Raw genomic sequence first — 9306 nt, 5'->3', positions numbered from 1 at the left:
CAGTGATGAACGTATTTGGCATTCACGTGGCTGCATGGTGGGATTCAACCTTCATTTGTACTAAGCAGGGATAAATAGGATGGGGGGGGGGTGAAGGAGGGAGAGAAGGAGTGAGGGGAGAGAGAGGAGGGAATGCGGAAAGGGAGGGATTGTAAGGAAGCAGAGGGGAAGGGAGACTGAGAGATAACAGGCAAGGGGGGGATTGAGAGAGAGGAAAAGGGGTGATAAAGAAAACTGAGTTAGAGGGATAGGTGAAAGATGGAGCAGAAAGAATGAAAGGGAGAGTGAGAGGAGAGAGTTGGGTGGAAGATGCGAGAGGGAGGGAGGAAAGGGAGTGACAGATGGGAATTGAAAGTGAGATGGGGAGGGGGAGAGGAGAGATGGGTAAAAAGGAAAAAAGGAGGAGTGGGAGATGGGGTGAAAGGGGGAGCCAGTAGTGAGAGATGAGGGGAAAGAGGGAGCAGAAGTGAGAGATCGGGGAGGGGAAGATGGAAGCGGGAGTGACACAAAATGCTGGAGTAACTTTGGAGAGAAGGAATGGGTGTCATTTTGGGTCAAGACCCTTCTTCAGACTAGAGTCAGGGGAAACGAAAGATATCGACGGTGGAGTGACTGATGGGTAGTGGAAGAGGGAGCAGGAGTAACAGTTAGAGGGGAGGATGCAACAGGATTGAGAGATGGTGGGGAAAGAGAGTAGGAATGAGAGATGGGGGGAGGGGAGAGGGAGTAGAAATGAGAGATGTGGGAAAGGAGTAGGTGAGAGATGGGGGGAAAGAAGGAACCAGGAATGAGAGATAGGGGGAAGAAGGAACCAGGAGTGAGAGATAGGGGAGGGAAAGAGGTAGTCAGGAGTGGGTGATGAGGGAAAGGAGGAGCAAGTGTGAGATCAGGGAAGGTGAGTTGACAGAGAGAGAGAGAATTAGGGGGGGAGGGGAGGAGGAAGGAAAGGGAGTGCGTGAAAGTGGGAGGGTGAGAAACAGTTGGGGTATGTGAAGGAGAGAGGAGAGGGGGATGAAAGGAGGGGAAGTGAGGGTGGGGCAGTGAATTGTAGAAGGAGATAGGAGGGAAAGAGTTGGAAATAGAGTGAGGAAGAGAGTGGGAAGGGTAACAGCAGGGTTTAAATGGGTTTAAAAGGTGAGTGGGTTTGGGGGTGAGCAAGGGAGGGAGGGATTGAAGAAGAGAGGGATGGTGAATGGAAATAGAGAGGAGTGATGCGAGGGAAGGTGGTGATGAAACGAAAGGGAGGGGGAAGAATGGAAGAATATATTGGAAAGCCAAGGTGGCAGTGAGGTACAGGAGAATTGGAGAGAAAGGAATAGAGAGTGGAAAAGGAGTTGAACCATGAGATGGGGAAAAGAGTTGACTGCGGAAAACAGGTTGAGATAAATGAGTTTATGACAAATGCGAGATCTATAGTCTATAATATGTAACTTGGGTGTTAAACCTATCCAAACATGCATTAAATTTACACGGATCATTTTCATGGATCAATAAATCAAGACGTATATACAACAAATGATATCCTGTAACTTACCTGAGTTGACATCTGTTTTAACACCAGGACGCATCTACTGATGTCAAAAGATATATGATGAGTAACGTATGCCTGCTGACATCACACTAAACAAACTGAGATGATTTCATTAAATTAAAAATTGCAGTTTTAAGTAATGAAACAAACCGGGAAGTTGAAACAAAGCAACTATTTATCTTGGACAGAACATGAAACTGAGAGATGAAGAAAGAATTCATAAACTTCAGGCAAAATTAGTGGTGGGAAGAATTTAACTTCTTTATTTCTCCTTCCCCCACGCCTCCCATAAAGCTGGTGGATATGGAATAGATTTCTGTGAGAATTGACATTGCTTCAAAAGAAATCAATATCTAAAGAACACAGTTGTAGGTTAATAGATATGTTATGAACAAATCTGTTTAATATATGCATGAAGAAAGGAGCAGAGAACTTGGTTGAACTGAGATAGAAAACGTGACTGAATTAGATCTGCTTGGATAATAGAATAAATAGACGAAAAGCCAGTATTTAAAATGTTTTTTGGTTGCCTAAGCCAGGGTCTGAGTTATCAATTTTTTTTTTCTTATTCTCAAATTGAAATCCTTCGTTACCACATCACGAGGAAAGGCAAGTTGGTTTCCTAGGAGACAGTGATTCAGATTGTAATTCTGTATCACCACTGCCTTGACTGCGAGCAAATAATTTAGCAAAAAAAAACACATTATCTGTGGTATCCCCTGTCCTGTTGAGGTCATTGATGAATTTTCTAAAGATCTTTAGTAGCTGAGATTTAAACTGCAGCTTTGAAATAAAGGCATTAGTGCCAAAGTTAATGACATATACGTGGATAGCTGCAAATTAGGTGTGGGACACTTTATAGATGGTGCCATGGATGTGCAGAGGCCAATCACAGCCACCTGATCTAAACCTCTGCAGCTACCCTCTTGGACTTCTGCATCTGGTTTCCCTAAAAGCTATCTCTTTCGTCAAGGGTTTGGTCACCCATTTCTTTTTCCCTTTCAACTTTCCTCACTTTTTAGGGTGGCACAGTGGTCTCACAGCGCCAGAGACTTGGGTTCGATCCCGACCTTGGGTATTGTCTAAGTGGAGTTTACACGTTCTCCCTGTGACTGCATGGGAGAGTGCAGAAATCAAAATAGCGTAGAATCTGGATATGAGAAAATCCTGGAAATGTTCAGTGGGCCAGATAGCATGAGGTGGAAGAGAAAAGGAGTTAGTGTTTCAGGTTCTTCAACCATTCTTCAGTTCAAAAGATCGCAAACCTGAAACATACTGCCATTCCTATTACTTTTGGTTGAAGAAGCAATGATCACAAACAGGAAGTGCCATTAATAAAGATCTGTTGTGAACAACAACTAGACTAGAGAGGTGTGGGTTGCTTAGCTTATGTCACACTCTCACACACACACTCGGACTCAAACATCTAGTCAGATGTCGAGAGAAATCATTCTTTTCATCTTGGTGACATTTGGTGGCATGGCGTTGTATGTGCGGCCTGGATTAACGCAAACTGCCGAAGTTCCTACTGAAAGAGAATGCTGGACCGAATCAAGTGAACGGCAGCCAGCCCTGGCAGGTAAGTTTCATTGCCCAGAAATCAGAGATGGTAATTGTTATATTTGATAAACCACACCTAGCAGATTTTAATGAACATTGGCGATTTGAGTGTTCCTAAAAGATGTAGGTGCTGCAGAACTGCAGATGCTGGTTTACACCGAAGATAGACACAAAATGCTGGAGTAACACAGTGGGGGATAGGTGACGTTTCGGGTCGAGACCCACCTTACTTGGGTGTTGAATTCTGCGACTAACTTACTGATAACCTTCAGCAATCGGGGGATGAAATTGAAAATTTGAATATCAGAAATAGGATGAGAATTTGAAAAACAATTTACAATGATTATTGCTAATGGGTTAATTAAGAAACTCAGCTTTCTTTAGCAATAGGGCATGAAATCTTTGGAAGTTCTATGATCAATTTATAATTGTTGTGATATTATCTCCATTAATACTCCTATCAACTCATCTCTACAATTTTTTTCCCCCATTACTTCAGATGGCCTCTTTATTTTATTTTCAAATGTGAACCAATAATCAGGAGACTTCCTGAGATTCCACACCTGCCTCACTTTGCTTTGCTCCCACTTGGTGCTGTCAACGCTATCTGCCAAGAGAGAAATTGCCTCCTGATGCCCCTCGTCTTTTTGTCTTTAAAATCCTTTAAAACGAGAAATGATTTTAAATATGTCAAGGTGTTATTGACGTGTCCACTTCAGAATCAGCCAGAGAGTGTTAAATAATAGTTCCTTCTTGACCTAGGCCAAAAACGAATGAATTAATTATTGCTTGTGGTATTTTATTTTGTGCAAAGTGAATGCTTTACATTGAGAATGCAATCGCTGTTCAACTCAACAATATTTATTAATCATTATCTGTTGACAGAGAGGTCTTCTTAATCACATTATCCTGTTTGGTCAATGACTGAAATAAGTCCTTGCATGTGAAATTGTTCAAAGTAGTTTTCAGATATTTCTCAGCAACAAGGTTAGATGCAATACAGATTCCTCCTTTTTTTCCCGCAGAAGCCAAACAGTCATCTACCTACAAAAAATTGACAGAGAGAACGACCCTTTGTTCCATCCAATTTTTATTCCTGACAATACACATCCACCACACCTAACTTGAAACATGTGGAAGAAGTAAAACAAAATGTCAATAGGGAAAGTGGCAAAATAACGAAATTAGGAACTAAATACAGCTTCTTAGGTACTGTGACCAAGAGCAGAATGTAGCCACCCCCGACAGTAAGACAATGGGGTCTTAAATGACACACAAGAACAGGTCTATGATCACAAAGTTTATTGTGCAAATAACTTGAGGGAAATGTGCAAGTCATTTGTTTTAGTCATTGTTAATTTGCTGTCTTATCATTCAGTGCCTTAACCTGAACTGCAGTTGGAACATATGTTCAAAGACAATAGATAGGTAAGTGTAAGGCAGTACCAGCTGGGTGTTATATTTAACCTACAGAATAATAGCATCACCTGTTAGGTAAATCAAATGTGTTTTTCAGTGAGTCCCAAGGGAATAATATAAGGAATAGACATTGCACCAGGGCTCCAAACATGAGATGCCATGCGCTACCAGTTTACTGCCTTTAAGCTGTAGCTTGCTAAATACTTTTTTGCACATGACATTCATCTCTAAATTCAAAACTCGGTGAGCTGCAGGATAGATCATATAAAAAAAGACTAATTTTCTAACATTCTCTTAATTGCTGGTTAAAATTAATTTAGAACTTTGGTTACTTTAATAACGAGCATCTCCAGTTTTGAAAACAGATGATTAATGGGTTTAAAAAGAGCCTTGCCACTCACCTGACTTGCAACTAAACCATTGGATCTGCAGTTTTCAATTTAGAAATTCACAGATTGCATCTTCAAAAGTGCCAACTAACTGATCTCTCTTTTGATATACAAGGTATAACATCACATCAGCACATCTCAAAGTAGGTCACACAGTGAACTGATTTAATGCTCCTTGATTGTTTTAATGTGCTTCAAATGTTCTGTGCCAGCTGTATCCTGCTAACAAAAACAGAATTGTATTTATATATTTCCTCGTGACATTGTATTTATATATTTCCTCGTGACATTTTCCCCAAATGTCCCATATATAATGAGTTGCTTTGAAGCATAGTTACTATTGTTAGTGCGATAACCTAGAAAGTTATTGTTTTCTATGCTCAATTTTATTTTAACTCATTCACAATATGTTGACAACAGAAACAAAGCCAGCATTAATGGTTCACCTGCAATTTTCCTTGGGAAGATTGGTGGTGAGAATCTTTCTAAAGCCTCTACTGGCCTGCTGGTGAAAGCACTCCCTTTGTGCTAAATCTGTCCAGAGGCCTTTTATAGGCAGCAATTGTATCACTTTTATAGCTTCTCATGGCACCTCATTTCAGATACAGACTACCAACTGAGTGAAAAAGCTGCCCCCAATGTCCCTCTTAAATCTCTACTTTCACCTTAGGCTGATGCCCTCTAGTTTAGAATCCTTTACCCTGGAGTGTTCACTTTATCCATGTTCCTAATGATCTTGTACACCTCAATAAGGCTAACACAAAATGCTGGAGTAACTCAGCGGGTCAGGCAGCATCTCGGGAGAGAAGGAATGGGTGATGTTTCGGGTCGAGATCCTTCTTCAGACTGACGTCAGGGAAGGGGGCAGGACAAAGATATAATGTAGTCGGAGACAGGAAGACTAGCGGGAGAACTGGAAAGGGGGAGGGGATAGATAAGGGAATCAAGGACTACCTGAAGTTAGTTGAAGTGCTGAGCCACCAGGAGATCAGGTTGGTTGAGTCGGACTGACCCGGTGGCTCAGCACTTCAACTCCCCCTCCCATTCCCAATCTGACCTTTCTGGCCTGGACGTCCTCCATCGTCAGAGTGAGGCCCAGCGCAAATTGGAGGAACAGCACCTCATATTTCGCTTGGGCAGTTTACACCCCAGCGATATGAACATTGACTTCTCTAACTTCAGGTAGTCCCTGCTTCCCCTCTCTATCCTCTCCCCCTTCCCAGTTCTCCCATGTCTTCCTGTCTCCGACTACATCCTATCTTTGTCCTGCCCCCTCCCCTGACATCAGTCTGAAGGAGGGCCTTGACCCGCAACGTCACCCATTCCTTCTCTCCTGAGATGCTGCCTGACCCGCTGAGTTACTCCAGCATTTTGTGTCTACCTTCGATTTAAACCAGCATCTGCAGTTTTTTTTCCTACTCAATAAGGCTCACCATCAGCCTCCTATGCTCCAAAGAAAAAAGTCCCAGCCGAAACAGTTGTTTCCTATAACACAAACTCCCAACTCTAGGGAGCATTCTCACGAATCTCTTCCGCACCCATTCCAACTTAATGACATCTTTCCTTCAGCTGGATGACCAGGACTGCACAGCACTACAAGTGTGGTAGATAAGAAAACAATATTTTAAAGGTAATTAGACTAGTGAACAAGCAGGGGTGTAGAGGAAAATGTGCAGGTAGATGCATTGGACTGGAGGGCCTATTCCTGTGCAGTACTATGTTGTTGAATGGTGGAGCTCAAGGGGCATTATGGCCAATTCCTTCTATTGGCATTTTTATAATCCAATGGTATAACTGCATGCGTCTTTAATTCTTTTACAAATTGTATTTGCTTCTAAGGCACCCTGAGACAGCTCATTCCAGACACGGGCTACCTCTGAGTGAAAATGTCAACACCTGGGTCCCTCTTAAATCTCTACACTCACCTTAGGCCTAGGTTCACCTCTACCATAAATTATTTATCACCATGTGCTAATCCTCTTGGATTAGGTCACATACTAGGAACAGTGTTTTAATGGTTGAATGTATTCTTTAATATTCATTGAGTCTCAAGAACGAAAATAAGATCTTGGTTTAACCTTTCATCATTTAAGCATTGGGTGTGGCACAATGATGGCTTCTCATTTCTGAGACAGACTGCTCTCTCCCATCTCTGAGTCAGATTGCTGTCAGTTCAACTCACACTGAAAAGATCGCAGCACTTAATCCTGGCTGACATTTCAGTGCCATTCTGGGTGCTGTGCCTCAAGTGAGGAGTTAAATCAAGTACCATCTGTCCTCTCAGGAGGATGTGAACTGACTAATATTTATCCATCAGCCATTATTACTAAGAATAGATTATATTTGCATGAAGGTAGACACAAAATGTTGGAGTAACTCAGTAGGACAGGCAGCATCTCTGGAGGGAAGAGATGGGTGACATTTCGGGTCAAGACCCTCTTCAGACTCTTTCGGGTCGAGACCCTTCTTTAGACTCCCTAGGGTTATATTATATTTGCATGATGTCTATCCTCCATATTTAAGACTGTACCTCAGTCCATGTGACAATAAACTAAACTGAACAATCGCCTCCTGTCATTCCTTCGATGTGGGCAAAAAAATGTTATTACTTGCAGACTCACAGGGAAATGGAACAGTGGTTATTCTAGATTCAGGGTGTCTCTCTTAACTAATGGTTCTTTATTGTCGCGTATGCACTACACGATGAAATTCTTGCACCTGTACTTTGGCATCACTAATAAAATAAAAATAAAAAGTCCAGTCCACATGCTGGATGTACTGGAGCATCCCTGATCCAGGTAAGCCCAGGTAGGCCCCAGGCCTCCCCCGTCACCTTGGCCCGTCAACCGATGGCCTTTTCCTTGCCTGTCCAACTCTGGGTCCCGGGGTTGCCCCCTGCAAGCGACCTTGCAGGCGCTGGAAGCAATACCCCGGTCCCTCTCCTACCGGCCCACTCCTTGCGTCCATCGTCACCAGCGGCTCCTTCCTCCTCGACACTAATCAAGAAATCTGAAGTAATTAATCTCCAAAGTACAAACATAATAATCGGGCTTGTTAAATATTCAAAATTAAATGGCAATTTAAACTCATTCTGTAAGCTTAAAATAAGAATAATATGGATTGTGGATGTGTATAATGAAATGCATCATACTTTAGCACTCATTATTAGAATCCCAATATTAAATACATAATGGAATGTACGCAGAATAAAGCTATGCCAAGTCTACATTGGGCCTTAACTCCACATAAGCATCACTGCTCTAGTTTGGTTTATTATTGTCTCGTGTACGGAGGGTACAATAAAAAGCTAGTTTTGCATGGGAACCAGATACAAATCATGTTTCTGAAAAGTTCGACCTTGGCTTATGGAGATAGATAATTTCGTATATTCTCATTTTAAGACCCGGTGTTCTGGCAGCACTAGGTCGATGAAGTTAGGGACCAGACTTGCCCAGCACGCGCCGTGCAGCTGTTGCAGACTGAGCTCGATCCACTTGCAAAACCAGCTGCTGTAGGGGCTGCACTGGCTCCACCAACGCAATGCTCCACCAACGCAATGATCCACAACCACTGCAGATGCATCATCGGTCCCCTCCAGCTGCTGCACCTCTGCTTCCATGCACCGAGGCCACCATGTCCAGCTTCCCGAGCTGATTTCAGAAATTTAGGGCACTTTTTGAGGGCGCGGGAGGTGATTTCGTGGAACGTTTAGAGCCGCTCCCACTTTCCCCTTCACCTTCCAGGGCCGCAATCTTGAAAACACTACCATCCCCAGTGAGTGAGTGACTGTCATATGTTGAAAGACTGGAGCGACTAGGCTTGTATACACTGGAATTTAGAAGGATGAGAGGGGATCTTATCGAAACGTATAAGATTATTAAGGGGTTGGACACGTTAGAGGCAGGAAACATGTTCCCAATGTTGGGGGAGTCCAGAACAAGGGGCCACAGTTTAAGAATAAGGGGTAGGCCATTTAGAACGGAGATGAGGAAAAACTTTTTCAGTCAGAGAGTTGTGAATCTGTGGAATTCTCTGCCTCAGAAGGCAGTGGAGGCCAATTCTCTGAATGCATTCAAGAGAGAGCTAGATAGAGCTCTTAAGGATAGCGGAGTCAGCGGGTATGGGGAGAAGGCAGGAACGGGGTACTGATTGAGAATGATCAGCCATGATCACATTGAATGGCGGTGCTGGCTCAAAGGGCCGAATGGCCTCCTCCTGCACCTATTGTCTATTGTCTATTGAGTGAAAGGCCCCAGTACCAACTAATATTCCATTTGTCCTGGACGGCATTTAAACATCAGCCGAACATCATGAAAAGAAGTAATATAATAATATGTGTCATTAATACAATAATAATTATTATTAATATCATGGAAAGTAGTTTTTCTGGACATTACCCAATTTGTC

The sequence above is a fragment of the Rhinoraja longicauda genome, chromosome 12, assembly GCF_053455715.1.
Source record: "Rhinoraja longicauda isolate Sanriku21f chromosome 12, sRhiLon1.1, whole genome shotgun sequence".
Taxonomy (NCBI): Eukaryota; Metazoa; Chordata; class Chondrichthyes; order Rajiformes; family Arhynchobatidae; genus Rhinoraja; species Rhinoraja longicauda.
This window is presented reverse-complemented; position numbering follows the sequence as displayed.